Below are 19897 nucleotides of genomic sequence, written 5' to 3' on the forward strand. Positions count from 1 at the left end.
TTGCGTAAATTATTGTGATGGATGAAATGGCAGCACTATTTGTTTTATTTCTAATGTTATTAAATTTGCTTAGAAGTAAATAAATAATAATAAATAAGTATTGGGAACCCCTTACACAGATCAACTTAGCCCCAAACTAAGCAAAGCTTGTACTATGGGTGCTAATTTAAGCGACGATATGCATACTTAAATAGATAAATATATACTTATATACATAGAAAACATCCATGACTCAGGAACAAATATCTGTGCTCATCACACAAATAAATGCCCTTACCGGGATTCGAACCCAGGACCGCGGCTTAGCAGGCTACCGACTGAGCTAGAACGGTCATCAAAAGTGCATTGTTTGCGAAGAATATTCATAGCGTATTTAAGTAATATTTGTTGTGTTACAATCGATAATTTGCATTGAATAAAATGTTATTGTAAATGTTAAATAAGTCCATATATTAGTAGCCACCTACTTGAGTTGACTTAACAAAGGTAAATAATATATTTTTGTGTTATTTTGCGTATATAATTAGATACCTAAAATATGTCAGTACGGACAATGGTATAATTGGTACAAAGAGTTTCATAACCGATTCTTTTCGATCATTGTTTTCCTTTCATAACATTTCTCGTAATAAAATAGTAAGTACGCTCTACGCTTGTACGGACGTAGTTATGCAGAAACGTTCCAATCCATCTTAAATTTCATTGGAATTAAAGACTTTTGTTTTTCATACAAGGTCTAAAGGTGGTTTTCCACCGACAGGGCGTGAATGGGCAGAGCGGGGAGGGAATTGAAATTTGTATGGCAAATTTTCAATTCTCACCCAGCGCATCTTCGGTGGAAATAGTAAAGATTGACTAGAATGTGCGGTACTTTAATTGAGATATTTGTTAGACTAAAAATGGAATGAACTTCTGTATTGCTTCCGATTTAAAGTATAAATTAACTCTGATGTTAGTTATCCACCGGAAGGGCGAGCCGAAAAGTGGCTTAATCGTGGAACTGAATGACAATTTCATATTATGTATGTAGATTGGAACGTTTTTGCGTATCCAGTGTAATTATGTCCTACATAAATGGGTATCAGGTATCACTGTACACTGTGTATTTTCATATACTTACCGAAAGTCATTCAGAATAGGAATAGATTTTTGTGTGTATATCTATTTTCTTATAACTCCTGTCTACACGTGTCGTGGGATATTAGCATGTAAATAAAATTATCACCTACCATGATAATATATGTATCGTGATCGTCTCATACAGGTACTTACTTACTATATTCACGTGAGCTGACAATTTTACAAATGACAACAGTATGCTTTACCAAGCACATTCGTGGAAATTTGACTAAAATTAATATTAATGCATTTATTTTCTGCTAAAACAATTGGTCGCTGATGGAACAACAAAAATATTTTTTTTTTAAATATAAACTAAAAAATAATGTGTATACATGTATAACTTTTAAGGACAAATTGTAGAAAAATAGATTATTTCAATTTAGTTTCTGCTAGCAATGAACTGTTTCTCGAAACCTTTCGTCAAAATACTTTTTCTCCAATATAAGAAGCAAATTGAATAATGCCGGGGCTCGTCAAACCTTTATGATATATTAGTTTTCTTGCAAAAAGGGGCAAAAGAGTTTTCAAGCAAAACAGTAATTGTCCGAAGATCTATGGGGAGACGGTTTCAACCGAATATTTTCTGATTGTAAAACATATTCATATTCATTTCCTTTTATACATAATGTCAAAGATATAAATGGTATTTTATGTCAATTAAAGTTAAATTATCATAAAGGGTACAATACAGTACCTTTAAAAAATATAAAATACTCCCAACCAAATTCAGTAATTAATAATAATAAAAAAATAGATAAATATTATAGGGCATTCTTTTACACAGATTGACTGAGCCCCACGGTAAGCTCAAGAAGGCTTATTATATTGAACATTAATAAAAAACGCTATAATATTATAAAATAAAATGAATTATTATTATTTATAATATTCCGAGATGTCATAAAAAGCATTAACAGTCAGCCATTTCCTTAACGTATAAGTATAATAAAAAGTAGTTTCACTTTTAATATATTTCATACTTTCAGAATATGTTGTTATTCTGTGAATAAAAAAAAAGTAACTGTGTGAGTTAAAATATTAAACATTGGGTAACATGTTTACCGTCCGGCTCTGAATTGCGGATCTTACAGCTCTGTAATAGAACTTACCGCCGCTCATAATTATGTGGCACAGGAAAGTGAACGTGTTAATAACTATGGTAAAAATGTGCATAGGCACTTTACGTCCCACTGGGAAGAGCTTCAACAGTTTACTACTTGTGTAGTTAGTATCCATACTAATATTATAAATGGGAAAGTGTGTGTGTTTGTTTGTTTGTCCGTCTTTCACGGCAAAATAGAGCGACGAATTGACGTATTTTTTTAGGTGGAGATAGTTGAAGGGATGGAGACTTGGAGAGTGACATAGGCTACTTTTTGTCTCTTTCTAACGCGAGCGAAGTCGCGGGCGAAAGCTAGTACCTACATAAATGTACAACATATGATGAGTCCACATACTTACAATCTCTTTAATTTCAAGGAGAATCGGGTGTCAAGGAGAGCCAGGGGAGGGATCTTTGCCCAGCAGTGGGACCATGTTTTCTACTCCTCCTACCTGTGTCCACACTAATTGGTTTACGTGTCAACAAAATTTACATAACACTTCAATCAGTCAGGTAGGTATTAGGTAAGGTACAGCGGGGCAAAGCTCGACTGGGGGACAATGAGGAGGCACACTCAAAGGTTATGACAGATGGCGCCACCCTATTAGTCCATACGTGAGAGCGAGAAGATGATATGTTTTCTCTCTCTCTCACATATGAATGACAGTAACATGCCTAGACACTTGCACAGGCGCCGCCTGCCGGGATAAAATGTCAGTGTGCCTCCTCATTGTATATAACCAATTCAATTTTTTCTATTATTACACCATGATGTTGAGTTCAACATGTATCCACTGAACACGCCTACCATATATAACCGGTGGAGAGTGTCTTTAATAATGAAAACATTGTAAAACATGGAAAACATTTACCAGTTACATTTGCCCCGCTGTACCTTACACATCAATATTATGTTAAGTGATAGTCAACGTTAATTCAGAATTAAAAAAGCTACTTCCTTACGCAGGGATAAACCCGGTGGCCCACAAAGCCTCCATCAATCAGGAGACGCGCATTGTGTTCCAAGAGGCTTCATCCGCCGAGGACGAATAATCATCATCTTTTGTGCGCTCCACATTTTCCAAGAAAAACGCAAATTATTTTCATCTTGCGTTCTACCCGAGATGGACAGAAAGATAGACGAACAGACCCTCTAGGTGTTTGATGTCTTGGAATACGCTTCTCGGCACTTTTACGATCACGGAACATTACATTCATTGTTTAAAGAATGTGCATTGTGCATGTTGCTAAAACTTCCAAAAAAATTGAAACGTTCTTGGAAATTTTATGAAAGTTTCACAAGAAATATAGGAATCTAAATTTATAAAATGGAGTTTCAATTTCCATCAAAAAATGAGGAAAGTTTCAGAATTTTACCATGTTGAAAATTTCGAAATTTTGGAAAATTTATTATGAGAACCAAACATTACGTGCATATTTCATGACGTTAACGCTATTTAATAATGTAAGGTACAGTGGGTCAATTTTCGACTGGAGGGCAATTGTAACTGATCCATTTTTTTCCATTTCCATTTTATATTTTATTACACTATGATGTTGAGTTCTACATGTATCCACTGAACACGCCTACCATATATAACCGGTGGATACTCTATTTAATAATGCAAACATTGTAAAACATGGAACAAATGGACCAGTTACATTTGTCCCCCAGTCGAGATTTGCCCCGCTATACCTTATAAATGGGAAAGTGTGTGCGACGATTTGACGGGATTTTTTTGAGTTTAGATAAGTGAAGGGATGGAGGGTGACATAGGTCATTTTTTGCCTCTTCTAGCCCCCCAGTTCCCTAAAATGGGGGTGGGGGGTTTGTATGGAGCATTCCGAAATTTTCGAATTTAACGCGAGCGAAGCCGCGAGCAAAAGCTATTAAATAATATATAAATCTTTTCTAAGTCGCATCACCAACCTTCAAAAACTGGACCAGTTACATTTGCCCCCCAGTCGAGATTTGCCCCGCAGTACCTTATTCTTATATGTCAAAACTCATCATAGAGGCGTGTAAGTCGTATAACTTGATTCTATAAGGATTCTATAAGGAACGCTATATTATCCTTGTATGCGAAACCCTAAAAAGGGGTGTTGACAATTCTCTTTGTAAATACCATAAACATTCAGTATGTACGAGTAAACACTTATTCCGAGCGCAGTTCTCATGGGACTTTAAAATTTTAATAAATCGTTTAAAGTACATAGCATCTTTTGATAGCATGAAAATACAGTTGTTTGAATGCTAACAACAGCTAAAACCTAAGTAAACATTCCATTAAAAATACTACTTATTATCTTATAGGTGGGCTTATATAACCACCAAGTGGATGCATGGTCCTATCGCGAGCACCTATGTTTGCGGTCGAGAGGTTACGTACAAGGAAGAAAACTGTTCGATCACAACTGGTTACGAATAAGAAGAAATTAGGCTTTGATCGCAACTGGTTAATCTTCGATCGCAACTGGTTACGAAGCTCCGGTTGCGTACGCGGCCGAAAGGGCGGGGACGTGGCAGGCCTAGGCGAAGATGGCGGAACGACTTGGACACTTTTATGAGTGACTGACCGGAAAAACCACATCAGAGGGAGTTGTGGAAATCAAGGGGAGAGGCCTTTGCCCAGCAGTATAACGGGCTCATTAAAAAAAAATGTATTTTTAGGAAATTCTTTCACGGGTTCGTTTCGTAATAAATTGAATAAAGAGAAAAATGATTCAATAGAATTTAACCAAGCCAGTCGGGTGGTTCTGTCACGTCGAGTTAGATTACTTATAAAATGGCACGTCCCACATGGCTGGTGTCGAAACGAATCGTGTTTGCGGCGATACACTGTACAATTGTACAGGTAATTTAATAAAAAGTCTTCTAACAGAATGTAATATTGAGCACGAAATTGTAACAAGTTCAAGTAAAAATAATAATTCATTGATAAATATTTACCAAGACATATAAAAAAAATACAATAAATATTATAAACTAGGCAATTAAAATAAGAGTTTTGAATGATTCACGGTTATTTTCATTAGACTTATATTGACCGGGATATAGACCGTGATTACCTTTTTGATTTTTGAACGCAGCCGACGCGCGCGAAGGAGGGTAGATCGCGCGCTGTCTATGCAACTTTAACATCCACCCGCCTTCGTCAGTTTTCCGTGATCATGATGCATGCAACAGCGTCGAAATATCGGGAGCTCGACAAAAATCAAAAAGGTAATCACGGTCTATATCCCGGTCAATATAAGTCTTAGGCCATTAAAAATATAATATCTAAATCTAAAGATGGCCCCTGAGGCATAGTGCCCAAGATGCTGGCAGCATTTCCTCCATGAATCGCAATGCTAATAAGTTATACATAAAAAGAATAATAAGTTATACATTTATTAGTACCTAACCTATATACATACATACATACAATCACGCCTGTATCCCATGAAGGGGTAGGCAGAGCACATGAAACTACTCAAGTTTCAGTGCCACTCTTGGCAAATAAGGGGTCGATAGAAAACGAAAGTGTGACATTGCAGTGACAGGTTGCCAGCCGCCCAGGCGACTGTGGGATATGAGTTAAAGTGTGGCGTAAGCGAGAGCTTACGCCACACTTTAACTCATATCCCACAGTCGCCTTCTACGACACCCACGGGAAGAAAGGGGGTGGTGAAATTCTTAACCCGTCACCACACGGGATACCTAACCTATATACAATTTATTTATTTTATTTATTTATTTAATCTTTATTGCACAAAATAAAACAGCGTACAAAAGGCGAACTTAATGCCGTAAGGCATTCTCTACCAGTCAACCATTGGGCAAAGCAGAAAAGTTGTAGGCGGTGCAAAACGTGATTAAAACAACAATCAATATTATTATAATTATGCGTCATATATTCGTTAGCTGCATGGCTGCATGAGTGATATTCTAATTTTGTGGGCTTTTTCTATGTAAATCCATGGAGTTTTATTACTTACATCCAACATCCTACTCAAAAGGCTATGTAAGTAAAATTAAAGTAAAATGAAAATGAAATATTTATTTTAGTAAAAAGACGACAGTGTAGGTACCAGAAGATGTCACTTTTATTAAGTCATTGTCAATAACTGTGACAGAGTGTCACTTATAAGGCTAGTTAGCTCTTGCCTGCGGCTTCGCTCGCGTTAGAAAGAGTCAAAAAGTAGCCTATGTCACTCTCCATCCCTTCAACTATCTCCTCTTAAAAAATAAGGACAATTCGTCGTTTCGTTTTGCAGTGAAAGGCGGAAAAACAAACAAACACACACATACTTTCCCATTTATAATATTATTGTAAGGATTAGCGTGTCGAGCACTTTTTTATTTTACGTAAATTTTTGACAATGTGGCGCCACTCCTTCACGCACGTGGCCAATAGAATTAACACATGTGCCTCATTACGGAACATTTCCTTTGATTATGAAAGGAAAAAACCTTGACAATGACAACGAATATCACAAAGCCTTCAGACATAATTCAATCCAGTTTAACGAATCTTGTTGCCAAAAGCAAAAATGAGAAGGCTTGTTAGCTGCCACGAGTGGGCGGCGTACTCGGCCAGCCTACTAATTACTCCTATTTTAACAATCTTCAATTGTTGGGTTTGTGTTAAAAGGACTGAATTTGAGTGTATTAACAAGCTTATTTTTTGTCAATTTGCATACTTAATTACTTCGCGTGATAAAATTAAATTCTTCATAGTATTTTTTTCTCTCTCTAGCTTTATAACTACATTAGCCATAATATCCTTTCCAAAATATTAAATTAAAACATAAAAAGAATTAAAATTATCAAAAGGTTGTGAAACTGATAAGTAAGATACTATATTTTTACACTAGTCCATTATACTCGTAGATCAAAATCATGTTCTTGATTTGAATAATGGGCCTTTTATTTTTCAATGTTGTCCACCCCACTTTTTTTGTAACATGGATATTTTTCACGCGATTCATACTCAGAATCACGAGGTCTTTCGATCCTGGTAGGAAAAAAAAATGTCCCAAGATTTCTATACATTTTTCATACCTTCCATTCCGTTACCGCCATACAAAATGTATGAAATAACTAGCTTTTGCTCGCAGCTTCGCTCGTGTTAGAAAGAGACAAAAAGTAACCTATGTCACTCTATATCCCTTCAACTATCTCCACTTAAAAAATCACGTCAATTCGTCGCTCCGTTTTGCCGTGAAAGACGGACAAACAAACAGACAAACACACTTTCCCATTTATAATATTAGTATGGATGGTAACGGAATGGGAAAAAACCTTGGGACACTTTTTTCTCCTATTGAAAGAGCTCGCGATTCTGAGTGGAAATCACATAAAAATTTCCGAATCCAAAAAAAAAAGTGGGGTGGACAACTTTGGAAAAAATGGCCCTAGTAACACCTTTGGATAAAGAGCACTTTCAGATTCATCCTTTTACTTAATACCTACTTTTAAAACCTCACCTCGTATTAAAAATCACTGGTAAATCATTTATAATTCAGAAAGTTATTTGCAATATTTCAGGAGCATGTTAAATAAAAGGTAACTTTTTTTGTCGCAAATTTTATTCACCGTTTATTTTTATTCTAAGCTTAATTGTAGAGGATCCTCTTTTGCTGGTTTATTTCTTCTTCCTACAATATTTCATGAATAAAACCCTCTTATTTCCTCTTAACACCGCACCTTACTTCTCAAAACCTTTTTACCTTTCTGTAACGTAAAAATCTAAAACCATTATTCTGCACTGCTAGGGTGCCCATAATTTAGGATTACGAATTATTTTAATAATCGTTTTTTTATCAGGATTACGATCCTTATCCCAAGTACCAACTAAATTGTTATTTGCCACCGTCGTAATAGGTATATAAAATAAAAAAAGTTTTGGTGGCTGCTGTCGCTTGTACAGCTAAATCGGTTTTGATAAAATGCGGTGTTTAGGATATTTTTAATTTTTAACCGTTTTTAGTCATCTTCTACAAAGGTAAACTGCAGGCATATACTATAGTAATACGTAATAAATGATAACGTTGTAAATAATTCTGATAAAATATCTTAATGTAAAACTGACCATGAACCTTAATTGTGTCGCTTATCTTCAAACTTGGGTAACTCCTTTCTGCTTTAAGGTTGAATATATAAAAAAATGTCATATCATCTGAAATCAACCTTATAGCAGAATGGATTTACCCAATTTTGAAGATAAGCGACACAATTACAGATGGATTAAAACATAAAATACAAATTCATTTCAGGGTCTAGCCGTGAAAAGGAACGTAACGAGACATTAGAAACGTCGGGCCAAAATATAAACGTAAGTTTTACGAGATTAAGTCACGTTTTAGTTCTTAAAATGTGTGGTAAAAGTGGATAGTTTAAATCAAATGCACTTTTTTGCACAATTCAGAAAACATGTACATAATTGTGTATGGGTTTTTTTAACGTTAGTTAATCTTATATACACCTACGAATTGGAAAAAATATATAATTATCTATATTCAAATCATTACACCTACCTTAACCTTACCTGAACATTGTGCCTACATATTTTTGGCTAAGTAAATTCGTGTTTCGTCTCATACCTACTTTACTCCGCATGTAATTTTCACAATGTACACGAGATTATCCACTATAAAACTGCAGTTTGGTCACCGGCGCAACACCCGACCGCAAGTTTCTTTTGTTGCTCCGAAACCCCCTGAAAGCCTTTGTGGCTAAGCGTTTCCGTGAAATGCTCGACCTACTGCCACCGGCCTGCCCACCTATTGTGGCTACGTTTTACGATCTTGCTGTTTTGTAGTTCGCTATAAAGTTGGTGTAACGTGGGGTGTGGTAGGCCAACAACTGGGTGGCTAGCCGAATGGCACAATCGCTCACGAAACGCTCACGAAACGAAGCGCTAGTAGATATCTATCTCTATCGCGCTTGCGTATTGGCGCGACAGAGCCAGCGGCGTATCGCTTTCGTTTGGCGTCGGAGAAATGCCATTCGGCTACGGGGCCTGATACTACTTTAAAATTCGGGCCTAAATACAAATCTAACGGTTGAACTTGTTTAGGCTTAACTTTATTTGAAAGGTCCACGGATAAACGTTTTTGGGAAATAAGGTTTTCATCTAAAAATGTGGTTTTTAATGAACTACGTAATATTTGCTGTCAGTGTAAAGAAAAATTAACGCAAATTTTATTTTATTTTAATAATAATAAATATAATAAAAACATAATTTATCCTGCACTAGGTTGTATTTTGCAAAGTTTATGGCTATTAAAAAACTTGAAATAAGGATTATTATAAAATCTCTAGGAAAATTTTAATGTTAAAATCATAAGTAGCAAGTGCAATATTTGAAAGCAAGCGTACCTATAGTCCCAAAAAACCTTCATTAGATTAACAAATATAAACATACACAAGTGTATATGTGTAAAGGAAAGTACATAGACTTCCAATTCCTCACAAAATTTGTACTTACATATGTACGCCCACATACCGTCATTTATCACTTACCCAGATTAATCAATCCATCAAAAAGTTAGCAAGTTCTGCAAAACGCCGCTTCTGGGAAACGACTTTTGATCGTTCGAAGTCGTTGCCTACATCTACATACGCAAAATATGTGTGTGGTTACAGTCAACAAATTGATTTCTGGGATACTTTGTAACTTTTGCGATGTACGATCCTTACAAAGGTGAACATTTAGCTCAACGTTACTTTCGTGAGGTGAGACATATTTTTAAATTTGTCTTATATGCGAAACTATGGGAACAAATCAAATTATTTTAACAAATATTTTTTGATTTGTGTTTTTAAGTAGCCACACCACTATAATATAAATTAAAAATCGAAATAGGTTGTCATATATTAAAGAAAAAATGACGGACACCACCAGTGGCGAAGGCCGGATTCGAACCGGCGTCTTTAGCAATCCGGGCTAACGCCATGAACCTCTAGACCACCCCGTCGTTTGTGACGAGGTAGCCTAGGAGTCATTTTTTCCGTCATTTATTCTTTAATATATGTTATTTCGATCTCTCGTATATGATTAAGCTCCGGATTAAATCCGGATTTTTAAGGTTTTTTAGTTACCACCAAAAATAAAGCAAAATTCAAGAGTTTAATAAGTAAACAGTATTTTTAAACATTAGTAAACACACAACAGTACGTATATGCGTGTTTTGCTACGCAAATTTCAAACAAAAAATGAATTATTTCATTAAACTTATATTGACTGGGTATAGATAGACCGTGACGTGGTTAGGTGGTTACCTTTCTATTTTTTTGTGGAGCTTCTGAACAGTTCCTCGGTCCATATATTATACTTAAGTCTAGTGAAACTAAGTGTGAATCATAACTCTCATTATTTTCAATCAAACAAAACACGTTCCTCTTTTTTTACTGATTATAAGCTACGTACGTGGGCAGTTAATCATTATTTTAACGAGGTAAAGTTTTTTTTTTACATTCAGGATTATATACATCCAGTAAACAACGAAATCATAAAAATATTAGCGCGTCAAGTGTAGAGTAAATTTTACGTTCTTAGGCACAGCATTCCAACAGAACCAGGAAAATATTGATTTAAGTGGTTAAGAGTGCGAAATTTAATTACCAGAGGGCGGAATTACTCATGGCAAAAATCAAACGTCAATAGAGTTGGAACGTAAAATCTTATCGACTATCGATTAAACTGAAATTATCAGTATATTGTTGAGTTGTTTTCGACGTAAGTAAGACAAGGATACTTCTTTATCCATTTGGTGGCTGTTTTTCGTCTTGTATTAACCATTTTTTTCAAACGTGAATTAGTTGCAAAAGGACTAGTGACAGAAATGGTAATTAAATATCATTCAATTTACTTTTAATCTAATCAAAGAGGTCAAAATCAAATGGTCGACTAGCTAATCAAAGAGGTTAATGTTAAAGTCAGAAATGTAAAAGGTGACTGAATTTATCGATAGCTGAATATGTCGATAAAATTTAACATTCCAACTCTATTGACGTTTGATTTTTGCCATGAGCAATTCCGTCCTCTGTTAATTACGACTTTCACTCAGTTTTAAACTAAATCAGGACTTAATCGAGTAACACTAACACATCGTGTATATTTAGCCCGTCGTTTCCAACGTGACAATTTCTCGTATTTTGCCGTTATTTTACTATTGAGACGTCATTTTTGCACAATCTATCTATATTGCCGTAATTAACAATACGCATTGAATAATCGTACATTGTGTATTACGATTGAGGGCGGAAAGTGAAGCCTTCAGCCGCCCGTGATATACACAACGTTTTTCATCACACTCGCGAAGTAATAACCAAATTTTAAACTATTGTATTGAAATATCTACGCTGACAATTTGAACATTCGTCCGCCATCTTGTAATTTTTGACAGGTCGTGGAAGGTCCCACTCTGGTATTCACTTTACCGCCCCAAGGGCGGTAAAATAGTTCATTAAGTATCAGTATGTAATAACACCGTTTTCGAGAGAGTGTGATGAAAAGCATATTATAAAATATGTTTTACGACAGTGATAGTGTTTCCAAATATGAAGGCAGCAAGCAATTTAGTATTCATTTATCTTATAAACATGACAATTTAGTCAAATTTCTACATTAACGTTGGACAACTTTTGTTGAGGTCGCAGTTCAAACTTAGCCTAATCGACTTTGACAGCATAATTGTAGTATGTATTGAAGTGCAGCAGCAAGTTGGAGCTCGCTGCATTATATGAGAGAATGTTATGTACTCCGTAATTGTCATGTATATCAGTACTTAATGCCTGTTTGAATGTTTGTTATGTAATGATGTGGATGTAATTTTATAATAAAAAAAAATAAGTGCATCAGTTCTAACATAACCAACTTAGATGACAATGTTGTTATGTGTTATGATTGTAATTCTACTTAATATAATTCATTAACAATAGGATTTTTGGTTCGTCTACTAATAATTTATTTATTTATTTAATCTTTATTGCACAAAAGAAAAATCTTACAGTACAAAAAGGCGGACTTAATGCTTTAAGGCATTCTCTACCAGTCAACCTCGAGGCTAAGCAGAGAGACTGTGAGCGGTGCTACAATGTCAACAGTAAAAGGAAATAAAAGAAAGCATACTAAATAAACTATAAAGTACACATATAATCTACAAATACATATACATACATATAACTATACACACACACACACACACACACACACACACACACACACACACACACACATATATATATATATATATATATATATATATATATATACACGTATACACATACACACACATATATATATATACATATATATCATACGAAACATGTGAAACTAAGAGTTTTTCATTCTGCTAGCAAAGAGAGCTCGTAAGGATTTTTTGAAAGCGAACTTAGTTGGGGCGCTTTTAATTTTATACGGAAGTACGTTCCAGAGGCGAGCCGCTTGCACGGTGAACGAATGTGACATGAACCCAGTACGGTGAGGAGGGATGGACAGAGACATGTTGCCAGTGGAGCGATGTTGACGGTCGCGAGAAACTCCATAATATTGGAAAAAGGATTTGAGGTAGACCGGAGAATGTGGGTCGTCATAATATAAGCATTTATTGCAAACCATGGTATACAAAGTGGTTCACATAAGTATAGATACCAGGAATCACATTACACCCTGTATGTATGGACATTTTTCGTATACTATTTAAACTTAAATTTGCCTGCACTCTCGTGACATCTGATGACGTGTAAACGGATGTTTTTTTTATTTACAGTTGCTTATACATTGGATTCCACGTACATAAACACTAAACTTGTCTTAGAATAAATTTAAAAGTGGAAAATGTCTGCCTTGGGTGAGACTTGAACTCACATTTTCCACTTTTAATTTATTCTAAGCTTAGTGGCATCGATTGCAGACGTTTCTGCTAGTCAGAAGTTAAAAATAAACACTTGTGTCCTTTATTTCGGTTGAAATTGCGATGTCAAAGTAAAAATCCGAAAATCCGGATTTCGGTTTAAAAATCCGGATTTAGAAACGGATCGCAAAATCAGCGGATTATCCGGATTTTCGGACTCCGGATAATCCGGATTACAATCCCTAATTAAGTACTGTACAATTAACCGAAATAAAATATTACCGTATTTTATTATGACCTAAAAACGGCAAAAAATAGTTTTAACCCTTAAATTGTTTTTGTCCGTTTTAAATGACGTCCTATAAAGTCTAGGCTAACTCAGATTCCTAGGCACTCTGGCGCAGGTGGCGTGATCCACACGGTCTAGCTTCTATCCCTTTTATTTTTACGCACTTTCGCATCGCTTTCTCTTACCAATGTTTGAAAAAAATATTCAGTTTAAAAATTACAAACGTGAGGTCTTTTTGCGCTTGTGACAAATGTCGTTATTATGTAAGTATTTTAGTAGTTTATGCGTATTTTTCACTGAATTTTATTGAAATAGTATTTAAGTTACTATTTAGTGTCATTATTGTGAGTAAATGACAAACATTTCATAATTATTTTTGAAATTATAATATATGTCACTTTAAACTGACACTGCCAGTTAGTACTAAATATTGTGTTTTTTCTATTGGTCACTTGTAACGGACATTGCCAACTTTTCTAAACAAATATTTTTTTGTGTATTGTTAACATTACTTGCATTTTTACAATAATATGGCCGGGCAACGTTTGAGGTCAAAGAGGATAATAGCTCTTCTTCCACCTCCAGCTTCTAAAGACTAAGAAAGAAGAAAAAATGAGAATCTTAGCTAGAGTTTTTTTAGAGACGACTGCAGCAGTAAATCTTCTTCTCCTAAAAGTGTAGGTACCTGTTTATTTTTGCCTGGACTATATTTTTATTTTATTTATTAGGAAAACTCACAGATAAACTTACTATTAGGCTTATAACATAGAAACAACGAGCCAATAACAAGTTTCCACAGATAGAAACTGGGCAAAGTACATGCGTGCAAAATTACTGAAAATTGTGTAATTTATTTAAAGATTATGTAATACATCTATATATGAGTTCAAACAATGATTGAGAGCAAACAGTAAAAGAAAGAAAAAAACAGTAACCTGTTTATAGTGTTATTTGAGAGTTAACAGTGGGTGAAGTCTTGGGTCAATAGTTTGCGTACTGATGTAAAACTGTCAGAGATCAGATCGATGGGGTCATGATCAAGTCAAATTTGATTGAAATATTTAGTGGCTCTTATAGGTAATAAAGGAGTTTTTTTCTGAAGTTAGTATTAGTGGCGAGGATATGAAACATTCGTTTAGTGCGATACGCAAGGCGTGAGGGGACTGCGAAGTGGGAACTTCAAGCTTGACAGCAGATCCGGACAGTCAACATAGTTTTGAGCATTTTTCATAACGTAGGTTACGTTATAGGTAGATATTGCGCCGGACATAAAGAGGTAGCACGTGAAGTTTCGGACAATGTTGAGTGTAACTTATTAAGTTTACATTTTATTTTTCTATGTTAGCAATGTGCATGTGTAGTTGGCAATGTCCGTCCAAAGTGACGTCTTTATGTTAAGCAGTAGTTGGCAATGTCATTTATAAGTGACGCTTAAAAAAAACCATTTCCAATTTTTTTATGTTTTTTTTTTCACACATTTTCTCCTTACTCTACCCTAACTGAACCCAAAACACCAAGTTTCATTATAAAAATCCTGCGCGGTCATAGAGTGGAAATTTAAGGGTTAAAGTATACTTTTACGTAATCAGGTGAAAACAACACAGTCATGTTAATCTATAGATTATCTGTGCATCAGGTCATTCTATTCGAAAACAACATTTTCTGACTTTTGATTATAAGGCATAAAGTTCATTATGTCAGTGATTGTTTTGACATGAAGTAAGTTCGAATTCGATGACGTCACTAAGGTGAAATACCCCATAATGGACGGTGATGCCATTATGGACAAAAAAACACAAATCCTTAAAAATAAGTATCTAAAATTAGTTTCTAAAAACTGACGGCTATGTACCATAAACTAGAGTTGTAGAGCTGTTCCATTTTGAAGTTTCAATTAATTCGGTTATTTCTGAAGTATTTGGCGACAAGATAAAATTCATCAGTTTACTGAAAAAAATATCAAGACGAATTCTTAGTAATGTTGCTAAGAGAGTTGAGTTCATGTAAAAAATAATAAAAAAATAATACTCGGTGTAAACTTGAATGCGTTTTACTTACTGGATTAGGCCTGAGATAAGGCATAAAACATACTAGTTTGTTGCTCCAAAGATATAAAGAAATGGCGTTATTTTGCGAGTGTCCATTACTGGAACCGAAAAACTGCCTACCTCCTATGATGGACAAGGAACAATTTACAAAACCAAAATTTACAAGAAACAATCCTATGTTAAAATAACTCAAACTAATTGCATTTATGGTATATAATATTGACTCATTGAGTATCAGTTGGCTTTAAAAGTAAAATTTTAAACTTTTTTCACTGTCCATAATGGGGGATCCATTACTGGAGAACTGCCGTCCATAATTGGAGAAAAAACGCCTATTTTTAATTTGTTAACTATGAAGAAACCAATAGGAGTATCCATACTGCAATACGCTTGAAATGTAAAAGAAGGATTGGACATTCAAAATTTAACACGCTTAGCGGTAGAATTTTTACATTTATGAGTGAAATATCAAAAAGAGGCGAAAATTTTTCTTAAACTGTCCATGATTGGGTCCGTTACCTTACATTGCTGACAGTGTTTTCGGTGGCCAAATTCGATATGAGTCGTATTCGATATCATGACATGTAATCTGCCAAATTCGATATGAGTCTAGAAGCCTATCAAATATACGGATGTACTTACGTTCATGTAACGCACGGCGTGCAGTACACGAAGACTAGCCGCCGCCGCGGGTATTACACATGTAAGCACTAGCCAAAGGCAAAGACGTGGTCTACGATGGAGTGAGCTCGCCCAGAAGATGCCTTCTCTCTTGATTTGAAGGTTGCCGGGTTATATGAGCTCGGTTATATTTCTTTCTGAACAGACTATTCCAATGTATTAGGTAGGAACATGCCCGTCGCGAAGTGTATTCATTAAACCAGTAATTGTATCGTAATAACAATATCTTGTTATTTTGGCGGAAACCGCAGTGCGATCAAATATCAAGACTGAGAGGAACATCGCGAGTATCTTATTAATACAAATGTTAAGGAAATGAGTCAAATTAGTAAATTAATTAATTACAAACTCAAAATGAAAAAAAATGTGGTGTCCTTAGATAGAGATAGATGCTTGTATACAACTATACATCTGTAATAAAAAAAATATAAAAGACGAAACAAAATTATTTATTTAACAAAACATGAAAAATTTATAATTTGCAAACACAATGTGGTGAAGAGACAAGTCGTGAAATACATATACTTATTGAATTTGCACACATTTTAATAAAATTAAAGCGTACCTACCTAATGCTTGTTGACCTCTTCGCAATATTAGTAATAGGTACTATATATTATTTTTTGTACTCCTTTTTTTACTTATAAAGATACACGCCCTTAGTGTCCCATTTTGTACCTACCTTTTAGTCCACTGACACATTAATACATTACATAGTTTGCATTTTTTTCCTATTAATGATAATAAATATCTTATTATTCCATAAATCGATATAGTAACGAGTTTGAGAGCTTCAATAGCATACCCGAGATTCAAAAGATTACACCGCGCCGTAAAGAGATCTCGGAAACACTACAAGGAACAAAGACAAGTGCCATATCTCTTTATTGCGATCGTTTTCCTTATTTGGATTGTATTGGAAAACAATATCACGCTACGGTGATTTTTCAGAGGACCGAATAAAGAAAAGAATGATCGTAAGTCCGTTTTCACATTATCCGATCCGATATCGGATGTCGGAAGGATTTCCATAGAAAAAATCCAAGATGGCGCCTGTAATGTATGAAATATCGGTCCGACATCCGATATCGGATCGGATAATGTGAAAACGCACTAAGGTCTGTTTAAAAAGCGTGTAAGTAAAACAGCTAGGCCCCTAGCTGTCTGGAGTCTGTAAAAGGGTTTATTCTTTTTTTTTAGCGACAGCAACTTGTTCTTCGTTCAAAAAATCGTCCAGTTCAGATTTTTATTAGGTAGCAGTTTCTTCTTCTATTTCTTCTTCCTCGTTCCCTCAATGCTGAGGATCGAGACGACAAAGTTTAGTAGCGTGTCTCCATTGAACGCGGTCATAAGCCATGTGGACTGCACGGTATAGGCCGCTGCCAGTCGACTTCTTCACACAGTCAGACCATCTCTTACGAGCCCCACCCCAAGCGTGCAGCAGTTTCTTATGGGCATTTTCAGAATTTGGAACACCCCAATTAGCGTAAGTTGTTAACAAAAATTTACTCGCTGTCAGGTTTGTGACGACAATTAAGCATAAAATCTGTCTAAAAATTTACTTTTTTTCACATTCGGAATGTATTTTTAGTATTTTTATAGAAATTTCATGCTTAATTATCGTCATAAAACTGACAGTGAGTTATTTATTGTTAACAACTTACGCTAATTGGGGGGTCCCAAATTCTGAAAGTGCTCTTATAGGTGACAGTTCCAAGTATTTGTTTGCACAGTTATTCCATTTTGAAATTTATTTATTTATTTATTATTGTTCGGAGAACCAACAGCTATTAATACAGAAAGGTTAACTTAATTAGATTATTAAAAGCCAATTACAGGTTCCCACCAATAGTAACATACTGGGAGTTATTAGGTGGTTTACACTATCACATTGCAATACTAAGCAACCTACTATCACATTGCAATACTAATAAATCTAACAAAAATAAGGCCTGCAATTAGCTTTAACTCAGTTTAACTTTGACTTTAAACGACACATATCTTCACATTTCACCGGCAATAGCGTTGTATATGTATTTGCCCGCTGAGATCTTTGGTCGATGATCCATTCGCGATGGGCTCAAGGGTGAAATCCACGCTAATTTCCTAACTTTAATCCTTTAACTTTAGCCCATTCCCTTTATTCTTGTAATCCCTTTTACAAGCTTTCCTGGTATAGCAATCCTTAGCTGCCTCAACAGGTTAAGAAGTAAATTGGGCTGAGAGAGCCCTTCTTAGTTTACAACCCAAGTTTATAGGGGAAAGTTTTATATGGCGTCCTACTTCATAAACAACTCCGCAGCAAAAGTGTTAGCTCTATTGCTGAAAGATATAAAACACTCATCCGCTAATAAATTACTTTTTAATACAAATGTGTGACTAGAAATAAGCAAACACTAACGAATTATACACAACTAAGTATCTGGTGGGAACACTTCACTGGCACCGGTCAATCAACATAACAAAAACCATTATGAAAAAGGTCGACATTTAACGTGCATTTAAGACGGTACAGGAGCGAAAATGCTAAAATTGAAAACAGCCCCCCTTTCAATTTGGGAATTTTAGTTTAATATACAGAGTGGGGCCTGTAACAAAGGCGAAGAATTGAACTAGGCTATTCTCCTTATACTGATCAACATTTGTTCAGTGACTTTTAAAAATTGTGAAGTATTTAAATTTTTAATTTTTCATACAAAATAAATATTAGCTTCAATGTACGCCATTATTGTTGTCATTGACGTTGTCTGTCACACTTTAGACTTAACAGAATTCGCAATACATTACCTCTTAGAAAAAACTTTCAAGGGTGATAAAAATCAAAATACAAGTTATTTTTAAAAGTCGCCGAACAAATGTTGATCAGTATAAGGAGAATAGCCTAGAGTTCAATTCTTCGCCTTTGTTACAGGCCCCACTCTGTATATTAGTGTTATTAACTAGATTTATGGAAAAAAAAAGTTATCCGTTCAGAACAACTCAGTTAAAAGATATTGCAAAAAAATCTTTAAAATCGAGGTTCCGCTCTCGATTGTTTCCTCCTTCAAAATTGAGAATCTGAATAACAATGAAATAAAAATATCAGAAAAATAAGAATGTCAGAAAAATCAAAACGGTCCGACACAGATAAAAATAACAACAATCTGTGTTGAAAAAATCATTGCTCTATCTTCAAAAACCAGGGAGGAAATAGTCGAGAGCATTTGTATGGAGAATTGACCCCTCCTGTATCGTCTTCACATGTGCATGGAACTGGACGCGTATACTGACTGCGGTAACTGCTTTCCATCGTTCTTTGTCGCTGACTTGGTATAAAGAAAAAGTAATAGTAACACATCAATATGTATTTAACTAAAACCAATTTTATTTTGATTCAAATCAGAAATTGTCTCAACATCCATTTTTGTATTTCCATTGTTATCCCAAGTAATATTAAACATTAGAAGATCATGAAAATACTTCTTTATCTTTTCTGTACAATTGTGAACGAACACAAAAGCGAATTGTAACAGACAGTGACAATAATGATACCTGACATCGAGCGTTACTGTCGTTGTTGATGTCAAATTGATTGTTGACCTTCTGCCTCGTGTTTTATGTCAAAACTGTCTTTATTTAATGCATATTATAACTACAGTGGCTCATTTCTCGGACAATTAGACTATAATACACGCTAATAGTCCACAAACTGTTTCGTGATATGGGTTGCCATGATAACTAACATTATGTATTTCAAGGAATCAGCCTCTGTACAGTCGCCATCAGATATATAAGAGCGCCCGAGGTACTCAAAAATATCTGAACACGCCTCTA

Source organism: Leguminivora glycinivorella, chromosome 5 (genome assembly GCF_023078275.1).
Source record: "Leguminivora glycinivorella isolate SPB_JAAS2020 chromosome 5, LegGlyc_1.1, whole genome shotgun sequence".
Taxonomy (NCBI): Eukaryota; Metazoa; Arthropoda; class Insecta; order Lepidoptera; family Tortricidae; genus Leguminivora; species Leguminivora glycinivorella.